The sequence below is a fragment of the Nanorana parkeri genome, unplaced genomic scaffold (assembly GCF_000935625.1).
Source record: "Nanorana parkeri isolate BGI_ZX_2015 unplaced genomic scaffold, ASM93562v1 scaffold806, whole genome shotgun sequence".
In the NCBI taxonomy this organism is placed as follows: Eukaryota; Metazoa; Chordata; class Amphibia; order Anura; family Dicroglossidae; genus Nanorana; species Nanorana parkeri.
In genome coordinates this window covers 285776-310099 of record NW_017307074.1, presented here as the reverse complement: position 1 = coordinate 310099, position 24324 = coordinate 285776, and the positions used below count along the sequence as shown (strand labels likewise).

General features: G+C 39.4%; 1 protein-coding gene across 8 annotated transcripts in view; it reads left to right on the top strand.

The window, feature by feature from the left end:
• The window catches only part of ROBO2 (roundabout guidance receptor 2), a 414352-nt gene that overhangs the window by 252259 nt on the left and 137769 nt on the right, over nt 1–24324 (top strand). The window lies entirely within an intron of this gene.

Here is a 24324-nt window from a genome sequence, read left to right as displayed (position 1 = left end):
GGGGGGGGGTTAATATCCTTCTATGTTTTGACTGTCTGTGTTTTTCACTTTTTGTACCAGACATGCAATGGTATGTAAAGAGAAAATGTCACCTGAACAGGTGTCACCATTAAAAGATTTATCCTCACCTCCTGTTCTGGTGACAACTGTAATATTTTAGATTTCCCATCATTTTCTCTCCCAGTTACAGTGACCAGCAAAACAAACAGAGAGAATCTCCCTAGTTGTGATACAGCAATACAACTTTGACAGGGCTGTTGACACTTTTACACATGGAGAAACTTAAATAAAGACAGTATGGATAATAGCGGGCAGAATAATTGGTACAGAATTTAAAATATATATGATCAGACAGATGAAAAGAGAGTGGTGAGAGACACTAAAGGGTAAAACAATATAATTATTAGGAAACACTGTCCCTTACTGAATCCCCCTGTCTCTCTTTCCTACACAGTTCTTTCTTTTCGGTCTGATGTACAGATGACTATGAAAATGTTCTATTTAACTACCATAAGTGTTATTTTGCACTAAAACATTTATATTATTTCTTAATGATCTTGCCCGCTTTTTCAAAAACCCAGTTTAAAGAAATAGTAATGGTAAAAAAAACGTATTTTGGGTTTTAACGATCATTTTTTGCATATAAGTTGTTAATGGTCCGCATAACAGGAGACGTGGCAGGGTTGTGTCTGTTGCCAAAACACAGGAATGTGCAGGAATGTGTCCCTTTTTTCTCATTTCAGAAAGTCGGTAAGTATGGTAAAACAGAAAGAGTTAGACTTCTAGGAAAGACACTGAGAGAGGCATCATAGGGATAGGGAGATATAGGGAGACACATAGGTAGGGGCAGATACACAGTCGCCAAATGTTTATTGCCTACCTCCAGAGCCTTAGCGTTTGTAAAGTACCAAAGAAGGGCACAGGACTGCGCCTTGTCCTTTCTCTCCAGGAGTGTTCTCAGAGATCTCCTGCTTCATTTGAGTTTTGTAATTAAAAGATGGTGCTCACATTGGTGCTCCCCTAAACTAACAGCCTTATGTGTGTACATTCCTTTCCTGACTGGTGGGAGGCAGAGATAGGAGGCTGAGGATTGGGTTTTTATTTTATTTTTTTACCCCCTTTTGTGCCACTGAAAGATGTTCATCAGTCCCTATGAGTACAAGCCAGCAGTGTAATATCATTACACCTTAGCTGTCATATGAAACAGAAAAAAACAAGTTTTACAATTACTATTTACCAACAGTGCAAAAAGCTAAACTAGGAAGTAACTAAGGGCAACCCAAAAATAAATTAATCTTATTTTAGCAGCCTAATGTGTGAAAAAGAATGAAAGCCGATCTTGGTGTCTGTGCTTCTTATATATGCATCTGCCTATGGTTTCATAGACTATTGCATTTCTATAAATAGCCCCAACACACAGCGAGATTTCTCATTTTCTGGTCGGTCCTGAATATGTGCTAAAACTCCTGCTGAGAAAAGATTATATTTGCTTATTAGACTTTTAACTTCAAGGTCCACCATGCTACAGCCATAGCGTGTGTGATCAGTCAGCAGGAGCGATTAACACTGCTTGAGCAGCACTCTCTGCGGGGTCAATTATAGACATCAGGGGTTGGGCAGGACGCTGCCTGTGCTAACTGTGCTCTGCAGGAGATGGACACAGACAGGCTGTTTGAATGTTTGATATTGTGCTCTAATCAAGATTGTTCATGAGTGGCTCTGATTATCTGAGTCTCATGTAGCGCACAAATTATCCTGTACAGTAATGTTTCACGTGAAATTATATTTATACTGCAGTGACTATTTATAAAAATCAACAAAATAATTGTTTTTTGATTAGGCACACTTTATCTGATTTTGCTATTACATTTTTTAATTAAAGGTTCAAAGTGGACGGTGAAGTTTCAAAGTTAAATGAAAAAATAAATGTTAAAGTAGACAGGCAACAAAAATGAGTTAATGAGTCAATTAAATTAAATTGGGGGGAAATGGGAGAATCTTTGGCAAAGTTTCCAAGCAAGTATTTTACTTTCTGAAAGTCAGAACATAGGCACACCTCACCCCAGCCTCCCATGTGACAATGCCCAGACTTATTTTTAGGCATCACAGGCATTTACCACTGCATTGTGGGATGTGGACAGGGGATGTACTTATGCCTCAACCATCAGGAAGTCATTATTTACACATCCGCTTATTGGTTGGGCTTAAAGGGTGCTCTGCACGGAATGTCTTCATACCTTATGGTGACATTTTTACCATTGCTTGTTGCGGCTTTTACATGGGTGAGAAACATTTGCTGAGTGCATTGTATTATAGTGCATAGCTGCAACTTTTTGTTTCAAGCTTTTTTTATGCTCCAAACCAATAGCTCCAAGTTTGCTCATTATTTTAAAGTATCTGTATACTTCTATATGTAAGTGGTAAAGACATCCTCACTGTCATGCATTAATAAAAAACACAAGGCCATCATAACTGTCATCACCTTGCAGGAGTGAGCTGTCATTGTTCTCTGTTGTTACGCTGTGGTTCAATAATAGAAAAATATTAGTTCGAACTAAACTTTTCTTAGCGAAGTTGATGACCATTTTTTAATTTTTGCTTTAAGTGTAGTTTACCAAAGGGAAATAATTTTCAAACAACATGCAGATAGCAAATAGATAAAGAGGACCTTCAGTAACTTTACAAGTCTGTATGAATAAATCGGACATGTCATATTATACAGCAACTGTAATTGTAAAAGAAAGTATATTTTTCCTTTAAAAAGCAGTCTTTGCACTCCAGTCAGTGTCACGCCATTTTGGTAGAATCATGCCATTAGTCTGCTGCAAGCAGATGTAAGCATTTCCTCAGCCTTTCCTCCATTAATGATCACTCCCTGATAACTCATTGGCCATTGAACCTAACTGAGGATCCTTCACTAGGATTTGACCTAAGGCTTAGTACACATAGGATTCAACATAAGGTATGTTACCAATGCCCTCAGAACACTCCTGAAGGTTTACTACAAACATGCACTTAGAGAACTGTTTGCTTTGCTCCATGTTTAAAGCAATGTTGCCTGGAGCTTGCGACAGGTGTTGAGGATGCAGCACCTGTTCCTAACAATATCTCCCCCAGCATGGATAACTAAAAACTCTAACACATGCATTTGGAATAGAGAATGTTATCAAGTCCTGCTGCCAAATGTCTATTTTTACTATTTTTTATCATTTTTAGCATTCAGTGGACTGTACGGCCTTATTCAGTAAGGCAGTTCCATAATTATCTAGGTTTTTTACATGAATAGAAATAAGAAAATAATCCATTGTGACTTCACAAGTGTAAAGAGCAAAGCTGAGGATCAAAATGCAGTAGGCCAGGTCCACCAATCAGATTGCTAGATAGAACAATGATTTGTTCCTATAGGTTACTTACCAGTTTTCATTTTACCTTTAATTTTCAGATATGTAATTAGAAACAAAACAAAATCAGTGTTTCACTTTACATAATTCTTGTTGTAATTGTTAAAAGTACAGCACAAACCCCTATCTGTTGCACAGTGTACCCTTGCTGCATTGGTAGCATGTCGCTTTCAAGACAGCCATGTTGTTCGGTGGATGACTGAAAGCAGTTACCCTAGTAACAACTTGGGAAACCTGCCAAATGGAATGTTTTCAAAACATTAAGGGGGCGTGATATGCACAACAAGCTAATACCCTCTGCTCACTGCCTTCCTCACAATTCTGGCGAGCCAGATGGGACAGGACGCCATTAAGAAAACAGACACTCCCACAATTTTTGTTCTGGGAGTAGACTTCTAAAACTTGAAAATAATAACCCATATCAATGACACGGAAATTATTTGTGGTAAATTTATTTTTAATTACAATGCCTGCTCATTATAGATTATCCCATCCTGTAAATCTGATCACTATGCAAATGTATTCCATTTTGGAAGCACTTAAATGGTAATATAACATTCTTTTTTTAAGCTTTTACAAGATATTACGGTAATGAAGCTGTTACCTCTCAGTATGCATGTTAATGAGTTTTAACTATCATTTTAATGAACAGTGTATTAGCATAAACCCTAAGATCAGACAGAATTGAATTTCTTGGGAGAAAAAAGTTCATTAAGAGTTAATTACGTTGTTTAGGCAGGAGTATAATTCAATTTGATGCACAATCAGTCAACATTCCATCGTTTTATTTACTGGTGTATGTAATTGGTTTAATTTTGTTATCTCATTTTTCAGATGAAACTTTTTTTCATCCTCCTTGTACTAATAGTCTGTATAGAATACCTGTCAATCACGCAGCATGAAGATGGCCATTTTGTGGGATTGTGGGTGTTAGACCACTTCACTGGGAACCAGTGACAAACACCTTCCATTTAAATGTCGTCAGTCCTTGAAGTTTTGTACCATCTACAAAATACCTTCCCTTGTATTGCATGAGGGTCAGTTGTCCAGAAATAAAATTGTTGGCATGTGTCCATATGATTTATAGAATTTAAAGCCCAACTTTAACTTTAGATAGAGCAAAGAAAGGATAAAAGATTTGTCAGGTTTTTATCTGCACCCTGTCTCACCATTGGGAAGATTCAGCATGAAGAAAGGCCAGCACTCCATGTAAGATATAGCTCCTTGGAAACGGCAATCACCAAAGCACATTTTGAGCATAACCAGGACCTCTTTATCAAAGAAGACATGATTTTTGCAGTAAAAGAGCTATATTTTACATGGAGTTCTGGACTTTTTTCATGTTGCGTCTCTTGTGGCTCTACACCCCCCTGTGTATCCCAGAATTTAGGAGGTTTGTGTTCAGGAATGATACATATTTTGTTCCCATTGGGAATCTATCTCCAATGGGTACAGTAAAATGGGGAAGGGGTAGAACCCATTGGGAATCTATCTCCAATTGTTTCCAGTAAAATGGGCAAGGGGTAGAACCTCTATCAAATTAGTATTACTGTAACAACCACTTCCATATTCTTTGCCCTATCACAGGGATAGGAAGTGAGGTAAAATCTCCCTAATGGGCTCATAGACAGCAATAAAAAATTGTTTTGGCTGAAGTTGGGCTTCAACCATATCTGTATGTGGTGGTTGTTTTATTAGTTCATTGTTGATGCCAGTGTTTCTTGTATAACGGTATAGCCCAAAGGATATACTCGATTATAGCTATAGCAATAAACATTTAGGGATGACTCAGACAATAGAGATTCAGTAAAAGTTGTTGCAGTGACACAAAATAACCCTGCACTATATGGGTTAAACATAGTCTGGAATACAGTATGCCCTCCAGAGGGTTTACCTTGTACTGTTGTTAGCATTGTTGCCATTTACAACTGTAGATAAACTGCCCTAGACTCTTTAGTGACTCTTTTCTGGTGGAAAAAATATTTTCTCAAATTAAGACACATCCAGTACACCAAAACTCACTTAAAAATGTTTTATTATTGCAACATATAGCAATACCTTTGAACTGAGTGGTGCATAGATCTACAGGTATGTGAACCCTGGTCCATGTGCTACAGGTCTGTGTTTGAACATATGACACAAGAACTATCTAAGCCATGTAGAAAACTCACAGTAAATGCTACATTAAACAGACGAATAAAATGAGCACATAAAGAGACCCGTGTGACTTTGGAATAGACTGCGACTCCATTCTCAATGTTCCATTTACATCCATTGAGGTCCTCCTCTGATCCATGGCTTATTCCATTTAAAATAGATTCTGAATGTTAGACTCGCCGAAGCGTAAAATGCCATTTTGACTTCTGCGGAAATTATGCAGATTTGCACCGAATGATCCTCGGAGCTTTTAAATCACCACAATTAACATTCTAGTAAATATAACCTTAGGGTCTGGGCTCACTAAATGTAACTAGTTATTTTTACACGCTGGAGTTGCACGAGCACCCATGAGACTGGGTAAGGTAAATTGCTATCACTAATTAGCATAGGATGAAAGTAGATGGAAATTTGTTTATTTTCCCTTTGTGAAAGTAGCATATTAAGTAAAATCATTATCCAAAACTATTCATTTAGTTTTCAGGTGGGGCAGGCTGTGTGTAAAATGCAGCTTTGGGTTCCACCAATTATCTTCTCTCTTCACCCCCTCACTACCAATTTGAATGTAGTATTAGCCCAGCTGACCTCATCAAAACAATCCTCTGACCTACAACAGGAAAAAAGAGAGTAGAAGATTGCCAACTGAAGCCAGTAGAAACATTACTTTATTCTCCATTCTCCCAGTGATCACTCACTTAACTTGTATGTTGTAACTTTGTGGCTACTCATAATTTAATAGGAAGCAGCAAGGTGCTGATCTGTGTGAGCCGTCTATACAAATAGACCAGTACATAAAGTCTACTTCTCAAGCATAGGGATTTACATGAATGGATCATCCGTGGGCCAGCATCTAGTTAAGAAAGTAGATTCTGACCGAGGATGATGCTTGGACAAGGATGGTACCATCCTTCTGTGGAGAAATACAGATGAAGGCATGAAAAGGGAATACTGTGTCTGTATTAACTAGTAATTCACAACTGTAAATGTTACACTTACATATTACTATGCAGTCAGTATGAATAAATATATCTGATTCTAGATCGGCCATATAGCATATTTGGCAATATTGCCTAAAAAATTGAAATTAAAAAATGGTGGTGCACTTTGCATGCCACTAACCTGGGCAGTTTTGTTTTGCAGCACAATTAGAAATTCAGCAAGATATCAGGGGTGTCCTGCACAGTATCTTGTACTTACGCTTCCTTCTCTCCCCTGCTGCTCCATTCAGCACTGGGACTGAGTAGAAGAATCAGAGTGTTAGTTTTTAGTTGATCCTATCTAGTGGTTACACAGGGATGAGGGTTCTGGTGCCTGAACAGCCAATTGCAAAGCAGCTGTATCATGTGGTATATGGATCTCATGATCCCCTATACCTGGAAGTACCTGGCATTTGTCTTCACTCCTGATGGACAGAACATGGGGGTAGCAAGGGGAAAGTGAATATATGCAGAAGGTTGGTCCAGACATTAAAGTGACACTAAACTCAGGAGTTAAATCTTAAAAATGCATTCTAGTACCCTAACTATTAACAAAAATGTAGCTTATGTTTGCATCACATAGCTGAATATCCTCAAATCATCTCTACATTTTTGCTGTCCTTCCTTCTGGATGGTGGCTACTTTTGTTCCCCATGGCCCCTTGTGTGCTGTAAAGTAGCCACCGCTCCTAGCTCACTCCCCTGCTGGACTACAATCTCAATACAAATTAGTAAGCTGAACATGAGATTTTAGTCCATCACAGGAGTGAGCTTGGAGCTTGGAGTGGTGGTTACTTTACAATACACACAGGAACCATGGGGAACAAAAGTAGCCACCTTTCAGAAGGAAGTACAATGTCAGAGATTATTTGAGGATCACAAATAAACTACATTTTTGTTAATAGTTAAGGTACTTGAATGCATTTTTAAGATTTAACTCCTGAGTTAAGTGTCACTTTAAAGGAGATCTAAAGTTACAGAATACCTTTTCATTTTACAACATTAACAATGTAATAGCAATACAAAAGATAGTTATTTTTGCCAATCCAATATACTGAAAGTCTTGTTTTATATAATGAGCACTGCTTATTTGCTGGCCATCTCTTTCAACAACTTCCTAGATTCCCTGCATGGTTTACGTTCAAAGGACTACATATCCCATGGTACCTTGCTGTCTGCAAGCAGTGACGTTGTGCCTCCTGAAACCCCTCCTCTTCAGCACATCTGTAGTTCAGATAACAGGCTTTGTGAAATGGGTGATACAGCAGAGCATATTCATAGGACATAGGGAATATGTGTCACTGAATTCAAGGAAGTAAATGTGTGAGATTCTTCTAATGGCAAGTTAACAAATTTCAAGATCTTTCATATTAATAAGAGTAGGTTAGAAATAAGTGAAATTCAATGTAGAATTTAAGATATAACTTTAAATTAGGACCACATATGTACTTTGACGGGAACTTGTTGCTTTGTTCCACATGAGCAGAGCACATTTTCACTGATGTTGTCTTCATATTCTGTTCTGGAATTCACCTTTAATTGTTTGAAATAGTTGACCTTGAAAGCAGGCTGATTTTAGGTTATGATCTAAGACATTGAAAAAAGAGTGGCATCCACCTTTTATTTTATTTTTAAAGGAATTCTCCTTAAAGCCATTGATAAAGAACATAGCCAGAAGTCATTTTGACAAAAGGCACGTTTGTTGTTTCCATTACTGACTGATTGCATCCAGTGTATCATCACACAAAGGTCTTCCTCCTAGGGGAGGTTGTTTATAAGTAAATTCCAGTTAGACACCCATAAATTGTGCTGTTTCAAGTACTGAATTGTATATAAGTGGCAATTTTCCAAACTCGCCGAGTGACACTTTACCATTCCAGCACTGGAATTCCCTCTAAAAAGAATACAATAAATCAAACAAGGTGCTAACAGGACTGCAGCTGGTGGACACAGATATATGGAGGCTGAATATAAAATTAAGGTTATATATTAAACAACAGTTCATGCTTCTTAGGAATTGTAAAGGAGGTTTTCTTGTCTTCATTGTCAAGCAACACCACAACACATTGGGCCTCCTGTATTAAAAGTGTGTGAAAGAGAGCAGTTTACAGCAGATAGTCATGTTCTACATTGTATATTGAAGTCTGCAGAAGAAAACAGGCAGCTGAAATCTGATTGATTGTCATTGACAATTAACAGCTAGCATACTCCCGCATTGTGGAAATGGGGATCCTTTTTTTTTATTTTCAAGAAGTGGGTGCAGGGCATCGTAGGGTTGGTTTCCTGTCCCCTGTGATGTCATAGTCCTAAAATGGATGTACTATGTTCCCACCTTAGCATAGCTCGGATGTTTAATACTTAATTACAAGGGCTATGACATGACAAGGTGTGCAGATCCCCCCCCCAAAAAAATCTCTTGTACCCTCTTCTTGTAAATGCAAGTGGGATCCATATAATGACTACAGGTCCCATGTAAGAGGGCGTGGGGGAGATCCAGGCTCACCAAATTAACTGGTGGATCCTTTGTACACACACATGCACAATCACACACAGACACACAAAGGTTGCATATGCTTAAACTGTGTCTTTATTCAACCTCAAATACTATGTAACTAGTTTTGGGGAGCAGAATACATATCTCTCTATGATGGTTATACAGGATCAGATGTAGGCTGGTTACAGGAAAGGATATTAGCTTTTTCACAGCTAGGTTCTAAATGCACATGACAGAGTCATGCAAAAATAACGAATTCAAGAGGTCCCCAAGCAATACAGAATATTGTTTTAAAATAATTATTTTCTGAAAGAAACATATAGGCTGAAACATATAGGCTTCCCTTGCGAGAGTCAATTAGCTTTTTCAAGTATGCAGACGTTAAAGTCAGAATTCCTGACTCAGCATGTATTGAAGCCAGTCAGTAATGGAAATCCCCTATATCCTCTTCTCAGAGCAGGTTTCGGTTAAAAGTTACTCAACAAGGTTATTCATGGTGAGCATTAACCTATGCCAGGCAATCAGAATGTAGTTTTCACTGGTCTGCTAGCTTAAGCTACTGAAGACTGGCTTTTGATTGGATGCTGTGTTGCTGGCTTTTCCATTATTTTCTATAAATAATTCCTTTAACACGTGTACTGTAGACAGTCAGTTGGTAAAGGGGGAAGGAGGGGTTACCCACATCCAGGTCTCATGCTCACTGATGTAACTAGTTAACTAATTATCCTCATTCTCTGGATCTCTTCATCAGCCAAGGTGTCAGAAAGGCTGCTTCTACTGTGTATTACATAAAGAGATGGGGCGGCCACAACTAGGCTCATTCTGGAAATGCTAATTGCCTGGCTGTGTTTTGGCCTTTTTCAAGGCCCAGAAGCATTCAGCAAATGGAAGCTTAAGGAAAGCCTGAATTCCTTATTTCTATACTTGCTTCAGGTCACTGACTCAAGGTATTAAAGCCATAGGTCATCAGTACAGCCCTGTTAAAATGTGGGTTTAGCAATGGCAGTTTCCTTTAAGTGTAGTGCAGATATCCCGTATTTCAAACTTGGCTCAACCTTCAGTTTTAAAAATTGGTTTTATTATTTTGTTCTCATTGGAATTGCTTAAGTTCCTTTAAATGGCTATCCAATAGGAAGACCCAACTAATTACATTGGTGATTCCTATTTACTAATGGGACACGGTAGATTTGGTGGGCAGTTTGATTTCCCCCGAGGCATAAAATCCCTGATAATTATACCTGTATGTATCTAGGGAGCAAAATACTTTGAAGAGGTCAAACAAAAGGGTTATCTTTACAGATTTGAGAATCGCTGACTATGCATTTCTCGTCATTTGTACAAACATTGCCATTTTCCAAAACACACACACTGTGGTTGCAATGGAAAATGAAACGGGTCCACTTTAGTACCTGGAGGTGTATAATGTTTGGAGAGTATCACCTTCCAGCTGATGTGATACAGTGTGCAGTCGAAAATTTCAGATCGTTTAAATTTTAGCCCTTAGGAAATTTGCATTCATAAAAACTGCTTGGATATGCTTATTGCTTCCTCTCCTTGTGGTTAGCTGTCAAAACACAGTGATGCTTTTGAAGATTTATAGTAAATGGGTAATGAGATTGCTGGATGTTAACTGCAGCTTTCAGATTTCATTACCGCATGGGGGAGGGAAAGGAGAGTTTACTAAATATACAGAGTTGCAAAGAAAGATGGAAGTTTGAATTCAACTGAGGCATTTAAACATAAATATATTTGATTAAACAATCTACGGGACGTACAGCGCACCGCTACATCACAACAGGGAAACATGGAAATTACAAATAGCTGAGCTAAGGTAGTCAGATTCTTTTTTTTCCCTTTTTTTAAGTGCTGATGAAAAACATTTCAACTGGGCATTAACAGCCATTATACTTAAATTATAAGTTGCCTTACACATTCTAAGTGAATATTAAAGCAAGATAACAGTATTGTAGACTAGTTGTACAATGTAGGAATTACTTGGAGTTGAACTCCAGGCAGATATAGTAAAACACCAAATTAGGCAGCTATTTAGTCATTAAAAAACAATCAGTGTCATTTTAAATACAGCAGGTATAAGTGCCTGAGATTGTATTGATATCAGCCTCCTGTAAGGCCTTGTTCAGATGGCCAATAGCGCCTACCTACCTAAGCTCAAATAGCGGGCGCTCAGGCTTGCATGCATGCCATGGCTGCAGTGCTGCTTGCCAAACGCGATCATTGCAATCATTGGGGTCAAGCTACAACTACATGGGTATGCGGGTGCGACATAGTATTGCAATTCAAAATCCCCATTGGGGTAAAAAATAAAAGACATCCAGGAGGCAGCAGTATCACCTCTTGAATGCAGGGCAGCTGCTTGTCTACCACCTTCTGAAAAGCGATAAACCGCAGATTGCTTTTCAGAAGGGTGGTAGAACCTACTGTCTGTCTGAACAAGGCCTAAGTCTTTGTAAGGCACCACTTAGGGCTCATGCACACAAACGTATAAATCACTGCATTCAGATCTGAGCGTATAGTGTTAGGTCTCATGTACACATTTGCAAAAAAAAAAATTCAGTTTGGTTCGGATACTTTGTTATTTCTGGATTCGGGATTAGAATCCAAAATTCGATTTGGTTCGGGTTTCGGATTCGGACGAAATCCAAATTTTTGTTAGTTTCGGATGAGTTTATGAATATTCGTTCCGAATACCACAGAGAACCATATACAGATATTAATACTAAAGCTGAATCTCCTACCATTCGGGTCCGGGAGCCATATACATATATTGCTAAACCTGCGGCTCCCATGAGCTCCAAAATGCAATTCGGAAATTCGGATCCTGAATGCCATTCAGTATTATATGTAGCCTCAGCTTTAGTATTATATGTATATACTGTATATGGCTCCCATGCTGCCGTGACAAAAATTAATGTTCAGACCCATTCGGGTGCATTAAACCGAAAAACGCATCTGATTCAGTTTAATTTTTAACGAAATTCGGACGTGATCCGAAATTCGGAAATGGAAATTCGGATTTGGACACATTTGGATGGTGAGGACCAACACAAAAAAACACATTCTATTACAGTGATATTAAAGTCAAAATGTGTTTAAGCTTTTCAAGGACATCTCAAAGGATGCTGCTTTTTGATGTTTAGAAGTTTTAGTTTCTTGCAGAATCAGCTGGACCTGATATCCTGTTTAAGGGTGGCTCCTTTCCCTTGCAGGGTCCTATGGAGTCACCCTTATATGTGCCAGCAAGGCAAGCCACTCCCCCCTTCTCTTTCTTCCTTCCTTCTCTTTCCTCCAAGCTAGTAGATGGACTGTTGCTGGAGACTGCTCTGTCCCTTGTGACCTTGTACAGGACAGCATGTTTAGGGAAGTGGAGCTCAGAGAGTTGGAGCTGTTCAGAAACATGATGACTGTAAGTGCTTGGGCAAAAATATAAAGATACACTCTGCTGGGCAAAGTATATTTGTTTCATCTGGATTCATTATTAAAAAAAAATTAAGAGTTGAATACGATTTTAAAATAAAAATCTGATTGTGTAATGGGGGGAGGGGGAGGAGGAAAATTATAGGAACTAATAAAAGAGGTAAAAGATCTGCCTAATGCAATAAAAAAGAAGTAACATTTACATGTCTATACGCTGTATGGATGTCTACGCATCTGTACGTGTTTAAACATAGGCCCCTTACAGACCAATTCACGCATTTGTTTTTACACAGGTACTTTCTACCTCTATTTGCCAAAAAGAGGTTTATCACAGCCACCAATCAAATTTAAAACTGCCTGGAAAGCTTAAATATGATCGGTTGCAGGAAGCAGAAAGAGCAGGTATTCTATTGCTCCAGTCCAATCCCAGTGACCCTAAGAGATGCTCTCTGGTTTCTTACTGAAATACACAGAGATCGGGTGGACTTTATTTTAGCACAGGGGCAGTGCTTGCTGGGCAGCATTAGCAGTTTGGTCTCTCTTACTGCCTGATATTGCTTTTTGATTACTCTCAGATCCTTTATAACTCATATGTGACAGTAATTAAAAGAATTAAATAAAATGAAATAACTGTGTAACCTGGTGCCCAGCATGGGTTCTGAATACCCACCATGTACTTTCTATTTTCAGGCCCCTGTACTTTACATGCATGCAAATAGCTTCACACACACCACATGCAAAGCGTCCACTTCAAGCTGAGCTGTACTGAATGTAGCCTGCAGAGCCTGTCAACATTTAATGCTGCAGACACATACATTTTAATTACCCCCATAACGAGCCCTCCCCCCACCTGAAATTGTGTTGGCTGCTGGAACAAACCCAGTCAAAGGCTGCCCATACACCCAGGGCCGTCTTTAACGCAGGGCAAAAGGGGCAACTGCCCTGGGCCCCATAATTTACAGGGGCCCAAAGCAGCTGTCCCTTTAGCCCAAGCGTACGACATGAGAAGCTCAGCGGCACCGCTGACAGGGAGACCGTCCGGCTGTCCTTTCTCCTCTAGTTAATGTCTGTGTGCCTCCTGCTTCTGTGATCTTCCCCCCCTGCCTGTCACATAGACACAGACATTGGGGAGGATGCCTGGGAGATCCGGCTGGCACGGAGGAGAAGGAGGAGAAGGACACAGCCAGACACAGCAGAAGAAACAACCTAAGCAGATCCTCAGTGTCTCTTTTGCAGGTTACATTGTGATATGCATTATTGTTTGGTCTCTGTCGGTTATTTCATGTTGCATAATACCATCATAGCTCTTTGCACTTTCTTATAAAAAAGTAATACCAAATTTGTTAAAGTGTTCTGGAGGAAAATGACTGGGAAAATTGGACCTCCGCTGGTCATGATTGTATGGCTGCAATATAATATAGTGTATATACAGTATAGTCCAAATCCCATTTTAATAGGAGCCACATAAGATCTTTTTACATCATACTCAGTCTGATCTTGCAGTGTGACGACAGTTATCTGTACAGTGACACTTTGTACTTTTATGATTACTCCCAGTCATATTTTTTGCATGCCCCATAGTTTGCTGGTGTCTTCACAGTTCCTGGATGCCTTCTAACAATAAAGGATGTTAAGTGATCTGCTCTTATGTTTGTTGCCACAGACAAATGCACATAAATCAAGTCAAAGAATCAAAAAGGTCCTTTAATAAATTGATTCATGTTCATTTGCAAAGCAAGTTTTATTAATGCAGTTTTAAAAAAAAGGTTAATTTCATAATTATTGCTGTGCATTTACATCCACATCATAAACCTAAACACCTGCAACAAGGTGTATTTAGTACACCGCACAGCAAGCATTCAGTGATTTTACTAATGTATCCATGTAGTTTTTTCTGCATGCATTGTGTTGCATTTACATTGCATGCCCAGTGTACTGCATTTGCAACATATGCATTGTACGTATAATATATAAGGAGGCATTTGTTAAAAAATGCAATGCACCATGCAGTAAATGCTTGAGGACAAGCAACACTAATGCAATACAGATTTATGGACTTAGGACACTGCAACCCAATGGGTTCAGGACCCTGCAACGCATTGGACTTAGGACCCTACAACACCATGGATTAAGGACTCAGCAAGAAAATGCAGTTAGGACTCTTCAATGCAATGGATTCAGGAGCCTGCAATACAGTGGACACAGGACCCTGCAACACAAAAAACGTTGGACTCTGCAACGCAATAAACTCTGGACTCCGCACTGCAATGGACTTAGGACTCTGCAACATAAGAGGCTCCTAAGTCCATTGCGTTGCGGGCTCCTGAGTTTACTGCGTTGCGGGCTCCTGAGTTTATTGCGTTGCAGAATCTTGAGTCCATTGCGCTATTGCATTGATACGGTATGTGTTTTTATTTTTTAGTTTCTTTTCAGGAGAAGGTGATGTAGGTGGATATGGGGGTCGGGAAGTGATGGAGCTGGGAAGGATGTGGGGGCCCATCAGTAAAATCTTGCCCAGAGCCCAATTAATATTAAAGACGGCCCTGCATACACCTTGCGATCATCGGACGACACTTTTCGCCCGATGATCGAACCATCGTACAATTTTCGTACGGTGGCCCCATCCTGCCCCGATCATCGCAAGGTTGGATCAGCAGTAATTAAAAAAAAGCACCCGGACGAATTGCGGTAATAGACTGCACGCATTTTTGTCTGCGCATGTGCAGTGTAAATGGTACGAATTTTGACGTACGGAAACGCGACCGACCTTGTGAAAATCGTACGATCGACCGATGTTTTCTAACCTGCTGGTTAGTCAAAAGTTGATTGTCGATTGTACAGTATTTGTGGTTGTACACTGCCCATCAACCTTATGAATGTCGGACGAAAACGTGATCACATAAGAAAATCGGCCGATATTTGTAAGGTGTATGGGCATCTTTAAGCAGAGGTAGGCAATCTTGATGGTGAAACTACAAACTCCGTCATTTCTTAGCCTCTGAGAGTCATGTCTGTGGTTATCAGAGTCTTGCAATGCCTTAACCTTAGTTGAAGTGCCGTGGTTGCCTACCCTTGGCCTAAAGCCGCACACACACAAGATGAGCTTCTCTTGACTTTTGGAATATCGCACATAGAATTTACCAACACCTCAAATTTTCCACTGCCAGTTACTCAACAATACCAGCATTACATGATTTCAGTTCAATTCCTGCATCATTTAATTCTGTTCTACAATGTTTTCGGTGTGACAGATTTACTTTAATACTTTATTAGTGACGTCTCCCAGACGACTTTAGGATACCTATGGTGAATGATCCCTTGGGCACAACAGCTGTAATACAATGACGACAACAAGTGAACGGGGCCTTCTTTTCCACAGATACCCAGAACGCTGCTCACCATTCCTTTCCAGAATGTAGTCTGCTGCTTTAAAATTAATAAATGCTCTTTGTGTGAAAAATGTTGTGTGTCCTAAATCTGTCAGAAAAAGCCCCTACATAAGGTTTCTACTTCTCCTTCCATAATAATGATAAATTTCACACCATATAATGAGGCGGAATTTGCAATGCAAGCATTTCCAAATCATGCATGTAGATATCACTGGGCTTAAATTTCTATTTATATCTTGAAAGGAGACGGTGATTTTTTCTTTTTCTTTATGTTATGGAAATGAGATTAGAGCATTAAGCCTGGTAATCTTTCAAAGTGTAATTGTGTACTGTACCTACAATGGCAGTTCCTGGATGATGGGGGGGGGTGGGTAATAAGAAGACTGCGCTGCCCATGTTAAAGGATAATTACAACCTCAGATGACCTCCTGCGTGTAGATGTAATTAGCAGAATATTCCGGTGCTATAACCATCTTTTATTTATGCCTTGGAAGCATTTGTTTTAGTATGGTATAGACATATACTATTCCTTATCTACCTCCCGGGGTTGGAGAATTTAAATGCTCCAACTCAAAGCTGCCAAGAAATCTGAGAAATCTGAGAAATCTGACCAGAACAGTGGATAACGCCAACACTTGATGAATGTCATTCGAAATGTCGTTTGGTTATAAAGTTCTTTTTTGGAGTATATGGAGTTTTCTGAATGAAAACCACATTCATTGTTGACATTTTTTTCATTTGAAAAAACATTCCCATCATGCTCCTTCGATTTGAATTGTTCCGAATGGATTTCTACTGGTGTATGGCCAACTTAACACCAATATTATTACTGCTGCTTCCTATGTCTCCTGCTTGCTCATAGAGCTGTGAAAGAGCAGCAGAATACTGATAAGGTCATCGCTATGCGCCTATCCTTATGTAATCCACCTAAACATCTTTCCAACCAGCTCCCAGTACCTGAAACATGCTTGATGGGTAGCATTGGAATACTGATAAGGTCATTGCTGTGCTCCTGTCCTTCTGTAATCCAGCTAAACATCTCCATCTTCATCGACATGCTTGACACACAGCATTTTCAGCGGTGCAAATTCACACCTGAGCTTTGGGTCCTTTACCGCTTGAAGTTCAAAAAAGTACAGAATCTTTTTTCAGCAGAATTTTGTATTTTTGGCCTTCAATAGAAGCACCTTAAAAAAACTGATGTTTTTTGAACGATTTTGTAAATAACAACTGTCTCCTCCTCTTAGTACTTAGCTTTCCATTAGCTGAAACAAAAACACTCAATCCTCAAAATACCTGAAAAATGTGCGAAAAGAAAGCACAAAAAAAAACTTTAAGCTCTCACCTGAAAATGCTCCTACTCAAGCGTGAATGGGATAATGATAATAAGGGACACCCTTTCTAATAAAGGACAGTTGGTGAACCTTCTTCTGCAGTACCTAGCCATGCTACTGATTATGCCGAAGGTCACCACTCTGCATAGCATATAAGTAGATGCAAGTCCTACCTGAATGAATGACCTTCATTTTACTAAAGCACTGTGTATCATAAATAAATTCAATTTTTAAAAACATTTTTTTCATCCTTTGTTGCATCTTAGTGCTCTTTGAATCAACTCCCTGTCTATTTTTACACCAGCAGAGGCTGCATGGCATTTCTTAGGGTGGCTTTCTGGACACTAAAAACAGTGGACTTTGCCTACGTAGTGCATGTTGAAATAACCACTTGTAGTTTCTATCAGAAGAATGTGAAAGGGTGACAGCAGAGGAGCACAACTCAGAGACACGGACAACGCGTTGTCATCCTATAACAGGAGTTCCTGAAAAAAGGACCTTCATGGCATAATTACTGGACATTCTTTTAAGAAAATCTGCAGATTTTAAAAGATTGAAATTTATTTTTGAAATCACAATAGCATGTAAATGTTTTGATGAGATATAAACCTTTTCCTGATGATGTAACACATATATGTGATAGCCGACTTTGCTGTTCTGTGCTTTGAGCATGCTCATTGATGCACTCCCAGCACAATATACAAGCTGTCACTGTTTACAGTGGGGGCCGGTGGGACAGTCTCCCGATCATGTAACCGCTGTGACAGCCAGCCACAGTGATCAAATGATCCTCTGGTTCTCAACATCAGGATCTCCTTAAAGGGCCATTGGGAGTCAGCGAAAAGGGCTTTATGATTGGGTCTAACAGCGGTGTCGTCATGTTGTCAAATGCTCGCTCTGATCTGCATGTTATAGTGAAAGTTCCATTTGTGAAATTCCTTTGTTCGATGCATGAATGTGTGATGTAAAAATTCTCTTCTTTGCTATTTTGAACACCACTGATTACTGCTCCACATATGGAAACACAGCCATTCACAGCCACTGCATGCATGTAATCCTTATATAATTACGCTTCCATTGATTTTTCTTTTCTTTACCATTTGGTACAATAGAATTGAAAATTAAAACAAGCCATTTAAAACTGGTGTTATGATTATCGCTGCATCCTCTAGCGGCTTGCATGGCATAATTATTGAGTGGTGCTGTTTTGACAAGGTCTTGAAATAGTATCTTACTAAACTATTGGCTGGAATATATTAACAGTGCTCAGTGAACAGCAAGTACATCGCACGAACGGCAGAAGAAGATGGAAGAAACAGATCTTCACTGCGTTCATGTTCCTTAACAAAATAAAGCAGACCAGTGTGGTGTTAAATGGTTTTCAGACAAGGGACATCCTTGGATCATCATTGTATCATACGTATGTTTTAAATAACTAGAGCAACTTAAACAGATCTCATTTATAACATAGTTGATCTTATTTTTATACAGCTAACTTCATCATTAAAGATTATCTCCAACCAAAACTTTTTTTTTTACTTAAAGGAATTTATAAGTAGTCTATTCATGACTAAGGATAGAACAGATGTCCCCAGACAACCTACCATGTACACTGCTGGGCCATCCCAACCCTACCATAAACCCCCTGTCCCAACAAATAACTAGGCCACACATTAAATTGCCATGTCAGCCTTTTATTACAAAATGACTAAAAAAAATACAAAAATGCATTTCTTTTACACAACCAGAAAACTCTAAAACAGTTTTAGGTTGCAGGTTTTTGAAGGTACTACGAACAATAAAATCTGTGTCTCTGTGGAACCACTTTCATATATGAGACCCCCAGCCGCAACACACCAATTAGAAAAACTAACTGCAGAGACATCCCGATCCACCTACGAAAAAAGTGTGGGTGGGTGGTTAGTTCCCTCATCATGTACCCATTTCCCACTGAGCTTGCAACACTTCTTCCCCTTAGCTCTTAGAAGCCCCCCTGACCTTGTACCCTTGTTCAGTAAGCTAGTTGACCTCTCCTTAATTTAAACATAAAATGTAACCTCTCTGCTCCCTGTCTTCCTATTTTTACCCTGGATGAAGTGGTTAAAGTACAACTAAAGCCACCTGTATGACAGTTTAAATCAGGCTTTCACAACCAGGGCCCTGTGGCACCCTAGAGTGCCTTCTGGCTTCCTCAGGAATGCTTCAACGTTTTCATACATTGTCATACCTATGATTTGAAAGAGGGGACTGTGATGTGAAGGGGGTGTCTGATATGAAGTGTTTCAGTGTGAGAGGGAGACTCTGATGTGAAAGGAGGGGGCCCCTGATGTAAAAGGGGCTCTTATGTGAAAAGTGGCACTCTGATTGTGCTTTTGCATGGGGTTCCCCCTTAAAATGTATACCAGACCCCTATGTGTGATAAGGGTGTGTGATGGATTTTGGAGAGACACCATATCATTTTTTACATTTACAGTTTTTACATTTTAGATTGGGGTGCCTCAAGATTTTGTTTACTTTTAAAGGGTGCCGTGGCTGAAAAAAGTTTGACAAACTAAAACGCTAAATAGGTACCAAATCCAGTTGCTGTGATAAACAAGTCTCATAATATAAACAAAACAACTCCTTTTACCTTCCCTGACTGATTCAAATCCTCCTTGATTTGTGACACTGCAGCTCACAGTGGAAGGGTTTCAGTAACAGAGCCAGTGCTGTCAATCCAGAAAGCTAGGTGGGACCATGCTGATTGCCAAGCTACAGGCTTGTCAGTCAGCAGTGACAATGCTGAACGCCTTACTCCCTGCAATGTCTTCTAATCCCACTGAAGTGCAAGCAGGCACAGCCTGTGTGAGAGTGGCAACTGTTCTCTGAATTCAGGAGCAGTGCAGCATTGTTGCCACTCCACCTCAGGAAGCTGTATTAGGTGGAGTTCACTGGAAGGATCAATAGTTATTTGAGGGACTATGCAGAGGGACTAGGAGAAATCAGATTTAAAAAGTGCTGCAGCTTTAGTTGTGTTTATTAATATAATTTTTAATAGAATTAATATCAATTCTGTTGACTGATTCAAGAAATATTTTCCCCTCATTTCGGATCAGTCCCAGCTTGCACACTGGAGTTTTGATTTTGTCCGGACCAACAATATTACATGCCGTAATTATTTGAAATAGAATAGGTTTAACTTGTTGGACTTTTTATAGAAACGATGGCTGCCTTCCTCATGAACATGACAGGTGTACTTAAATCCTGACAGGATTTGATTTCTCCTTACTCTAAGCCATCTGGAAACCAGTAATGCTTCCACATAGTCAGTATGGCAAATGTAATGTTGTTTACCTTCTGACATCTAAAAATATTCCAGGTTTTACAAATCTCGGCGATTCTTGTGTTGCAGAAAAAAGCTGGAGATCTTTTGGGAGGCATACGCAATTATTCTTTGCCTCTTGACAGGACAGCGGGTTTTTTTCCCCTTCCTTTTCTAGCATCGCTGTTTTGACCATAAAAGAGGGGCTCGTGGGACCTGGACCAGATTGAAAAACTAGGAGTAGACAGATGGTTATTTGTAATCATCATGTAAATGTAAATCCTATAGAGATATATTTTTGGGATGGCAGCAATGGTTGGGCGGCAGAAAGCAAAACAAAAAAAACATCGAAAATTAGTAACTCTTATACAAAATATCGTTGGATAATGGACACTTACTTAAAGCCATTTAGAGGGATAAAAACGAAAACAAATCAGCATATTAATGCATTGTGTACGATCTCTTGCTAAATGATACGGCGCAGCCAAAGCCTGGATTCGGGCCTAGTCTGGCAGGTGTTTGCAAGCAGTTGCTTTGCTGGAAGCAATGATTCGTTTACTGTGACAGGTGCTTGGGACAGTTTATTTAAACATTTTGTGCTTTAGACACATATTTACCTCACAAATATTCAGCACAGTCGAGGAAAATATTCCAGATTATTTCTCTCATCATTGATTTATCTAGAAAATAATCTGTGTTTTGTCAGAATGGCTTCAGCATTGATTCTGCTGAATATCATGAAACAGTGGGGGCAACTTATCAAAACTGGGGCAGTTGCCCATAGCAAACAATCAGCGGCTATCTGTCATTTTCAAAACTTAATTTAACAAATTGAAGAGAGAAGCTGATTGGTTACTAAGGACAACTGCTCCAGATTCTGTCTGCTCCAGTTTTGATAAATTCCTCCCACTGTTTGTGTCCTAAATGGCAGTCAATTAAAAGCTCCGGGCAGATATCAAAGGCACAAGTTCATGCAGTTCTGTAATCATTCATAAATAATTACATTTATTTTTAAATGTAATTATTATTATTATATAGGATTTATAAAGCATCAACACACAGCAATGTACAATACAAGACATTACAGTTACAATACAAATCAAGACAAGATGGTAAGGAGTGCCATGCATATGAGAGCTTACAATCTAAAATTATTGTTAATACCCAGTTTTAAATTGGCTTCATCAGCCTCTTGTACCCTCTTATACAGCAGCACTCAAACTTGAAGTGGTAGGGGTCACCTGGAAGCTAATCACATTGCATGCAAAGGTTTTGATTAGGAAAATGCTAATATAAGGAGAGAGCATAGTAAGCAGAGGGGTGGGCTTATAAGTCTATTCTGCTGCTCTTTACTTTTACATCTAACTGTAGGTTTATTATTTTTTTTCTTTTTAGAATATAATGGCACTACTGTACTGCAGTGATATTGCAAAGCAGCATTGTCATATTTGGGACAGCGTTGTGTTAAGCTGGCAATGCACCTATAGATTATCAGCAGATTTTCTTTGGTCAGATGGAATAAGTACAACAGGTTCCTCTATCTACGCTAAACTGTGTGGATGGAGGAAGTTCCCTCTGGGCCAAGCTTCAGTATCTTGCTAGTCAGCCCGGCTGGCTCTCAAAACACCTGAACAATGTCTGCATCCAATCAGATTGTTCAGGTATTTTGACAGCCAGCGGGGCCAACTAGCAAGATACTGAAGTTTGGTCCAGTGGGAGATTTCTTCCATCCACACAGTTTAGCGTAGCTGGAGGAATCTGTTGCACTTTTTCAATCTGACCAAAGAAAATCTGCTGATAATCTATAGGTGTAGGGCCAGCTTCAGGTGGACATGTAAATTTAAATGGACAAACATAAATATATTTTTAAGAACAGCAAAAGGTTTTATCATTTCTTTTGGAATGAAAGGGGCCATTGTGACCATTGTTAGGGGTTACGTTTTAATATCATACTAAGGTTAGGTGTAAGAATTAACTGTTAGGTTAAAGCCCATTTCTGGGCAAATAAAAAAGTACCCTTGCAGTGGGGCTACCTGTGAACTTCAGGGTTAGTGCTTTTTTTTTCTGCGCCTGGAGTAAAGTAGATTTATTTACCTTTAATCCGGCGGTTGGTACTCTCCTCTTCTCCTCCTCCTCTCCCAACTGGTAGACAGTCCCTGAGCATCCTCACATCTAATGCAGGTCTATGGATCCTGCATTAGATGTGATGATGTCAGTGGTCCTTAGACCGTCGGAGAAAAGAGTAGAAGAGGCTACAGGGACTGGTCTAGCAGCTCTGAGGGAGCTGGCAGGAGCAGAGATTGGGTAAGTAAATCACTTTACTCCGACCCCCAGACATAAAGGAGCATTTAACCCTTGCAGTGTGAGTGTAGTCCCACTGCAAGGGTACTTTTTTGTTTGCCCAGAGATGGACTTTAGGGTTTAACATTAGGGTAACATTTTAGGGTTCATGTAAAGAGAGGGTTAATTGTACGGGTCCACACCAAAAAAATACCAACACTACACAGCAATAAGGCGGAATTTATCAAAACTGGAGCAGAATAAATCTCAAACAGTTGTCTTTAGCATCCAATCAGCTTCTATCCTTAATTTTCAAAGCCTAACTGAACAAACTGAAAAGAGAAGCTATTGGGCAACTGCTCCAGATTCTGTCTGTTCCAGTTTTGATAAATTCCTCCTAATGTACCTTAAATTAGGTGTGCATATTAATTAGTGTAGCTCCTCATTTTAAAAATACTATCCCATTTTTCAGTGCCAAATCCAGCCAAAATGGATGTTTCATATGTCTGTCTGATATTCCATGAATATATTGCCTTGAAAGCTTCCCCGAGATATATGGTAAAATAATGTGGCAGGTGATTCAAGTCACCACTGCCCACCCAAAGTAAAATATCTATTTTGAGTGCAGCTGCCCATCAATTAGACTGTAGTGCTTCCCCTAATTATCAAGCTCAGTAATTATAAGCTGTAGTTGACTTGATAGACGGACGTGTAGTGTATTTGCTGAGGAAAAGGACTTTTCAATTGAATCCTCGAATGGGGTGACAGCTTCATCTGCCCATTTGGCTTGACATGAGACCAGATGTACAATGAAGGTTATGACTTGGGCTCATGGAGGGTACTGGCAGAAACACTCTCGAACACTCAGCCATTTCTCTTCCACAAATGTGTTTAACTGAAAGAAGCTTAAATAAAGATGAAAACACCACAGAAGGCTGGATATTTTTTTTTTGGTTATGGATCTAAGTCACTTTTGCCACCAAATCAACCGATCTGCAGCACGTTCACTCTCTGCTAAAACACAGCAATCATTTGTGCCATCTGCAATCTGTTATTGCAAGTTTGAAGAGGTCCCTTTTCATACATTCATTTCTGAATCGCTTTATGACTATTTGTGGTGTGCGGCCTGCTTTTTACACATTGCAACACCTTATTTTCTCATTGTTTTTTTTACAAAACTGCTTGCCAATTATTTTGCAAAGTGGAAGTAAAGTACTCTGCCACCAGCCTACCAGTTTAGGATCTGTGATTCTTTTTGTATAATTGCATATGTACTATTTGTTTGCACTTTTTATTTATTTTTTAAAAACATTCCCTTTGGACCACTTACCAGTTTCTTTCCAAAGTCCTGCTGCCCATTCATACTCTTTGATCTTTCCTAACCCTCTTGTCCTAAACTATTTTGTAACTGTAATGTCTCCCTTTATACTGTAAATCACTACCCAAACTGTTGGCTCTAATTAAATCCTGTATTATAATATTTTTTGTTTGTCTGTTTGTATGGATGATGGGCACTTTCACTTAAAGGAGAACTATGGGGTCAGTGTTTTTCCCCAT